At 35.0% G+C, this 1,954-nt stretch overlaps 1 pseudogene; it reads left to right on the top strand.

Annotated features, from left to right (window-relative positions):
* The first annotated feature begins 632 nt into the window (after positions 1-632).
* Positions 633-1,571, top strand: LOC118571143 (annotated as a pseudogene).
* Positions 1,572-1,954: the final 383 nt, after the last annotated feature.

Genomic DNA, 1,954 nt, shown 5'->3' with positions numbered 1-1,954 from the left:
GCATGTGCATACACACACACAAATAAATGCATATATACATAAATCTAAAAATAAACAACCTGGAGATAAGAGACATCCATACTTTGCAGAATATTGCAAGGAAATACATATATGGTACAGTTAGAATAGAGCTTGGTGTATATCAAAACATTATATTTGTTTAATTGTTTATAATGAGTTAAATCACAGGAAGATATGCAAGGGCACATTTTTAGTGAATAAGATTAGAAGCTAGATAGTAACAGTTTGAGAAGTAAATAATATACAGAATGTAGATCTGAAGTAAAGAAGATGGGAGGAAGGCAGTTTTGTGGTAAGGATATTTTGCACCATTGTATTAATTGTCTCCATAATATGTTTTATAAATATGCACTCACATGGATGCCTAACTAAAACCACAAATATATATACTAGTAGTATTGTATTATTATAATAATACAATAAGCATATGTGTAACTATATATCTTCTCACTCTAAAATTCTTCACATTAATAAAAATAGCACATAGATATTAGGAGAATTGAAGGAATATTTATAAAAATGCTCATCACTGATGATTTTCGTTATTGAATTCTACAGGCCAAGTCTCCCTGACATTAGCATTTAGGTTTGGAAAATTCCCGGTGTGGATAATGAAAAATCACACATCAATTACAACATTCATCCTCCTGGGACTCACAGACGACCCTCAGTTGCAGGTCTTGCTTTTTATTTTTCTATTTATCACCGACCTACTGAGTGTAACTGGTAACTTAACCATCATTACTCTCACCACAGTGGATCCCCACCTTAAAACTCCCATGTATTTCTTCCTCCAAAATTTCTCTTTCCTAGAAATCTCATTTACAAGTGCCTGTGTCCCAAGATTCTTATACAGTATTTGAACTGGAGACAGAACAATTACTTACAATGCATGTGCAACTCAGTTATTTTTTACAGACCTCTTTGGGGTAGCTGAATTTTTTCTTCTGGCTACCATGTCATATGATCCCTATGTGACCATCTGTAAACCTTTGCATTATATGACCATCATGAGCAACAAGTTGTGTAGAACAATGGTTATTTCTTGTTGGATGGCAGCATTCCTGATTATCCTCCCACCACTTAGTTTAGGCCTTCATCTGGAATTCTGTGACTCTAATATTATTGATCATTTTGGATATGATGCAAATCCTATTCTGAAAATATCATGCTCAGACACATGGCTAATTGAGCAGATGGTAATATTCTCTGCAGTGTTGACCTTCATCATTACTCTTATATGTGTAGTCTTTTCCTACGTGTACATCATAAGGACAATTCTAAAATTCCCTTCTGCTCAACAAAAGAGAAAAGCCTTTTCAACCTGTTCTTCACACATGATTGTGGTTTCCATCACCTATGGCAGCTGCATCTTCATCTATATCAAACCATCTGCAAAAGAAGAGGTAACCATTAATAAAGGTGTGTCGGTGCTTATTTCTTCCATATCGCCCATGCTGAATCCTTTCATATATACTCTGAGAAATAAGCAAGTTAAACAAGCTTCTCATGACTTACTCAAGAAAATCGCATTTCTTTTAAAGAAGTGAAGTATGCCCATGCTGACAAATCAAAGTGTCCTCTCTCATTATTTTTCATTGTAAATAACAAGCTTTGTAATTTCTTAGACTACAGGCAATCATGTGACCTCTTATTGTTTTGGGAGAGGGTTGGGTTTTCTTTGTTTTGGGTGGTTTTTTTGATGTGGTGTTTCTGTTGTGGTAGAATACCCATAGAAAATATTAACTAATAAGGGGCCATGGGGGCCATGGGCTTTTAAGAAAGAAGAGATACATTTCACATGGTATGAAGGGAGAATTAGGGATAACAAATAAAATAAAGGTTAAGTGTTGTGAGAGATGGAGCAAGAAGACAGAAGAGGGAATTTGGGAAGCCATAATTAACACTAAAGCTCTTCTGGAAAGAAAAATGG

Source organism: Onychomys torridus, chromosome 20 (assembly GCF_903995425.1).
Source record: "Onychomys torridus chromosome 20, mOncTor1.1, whole genome shotgun sequence".
Taxonomy (NCBI): Eukaryota; Metazoa; Chordata; class Mammalia; order Rodentia; family Cricetidae; genus Onychomys; species Onychomys torridus.
Note: the sequence above shows the minus strand (reverse complement) of the source record. Positions and strands in the feature narration are given on the sequence as shown.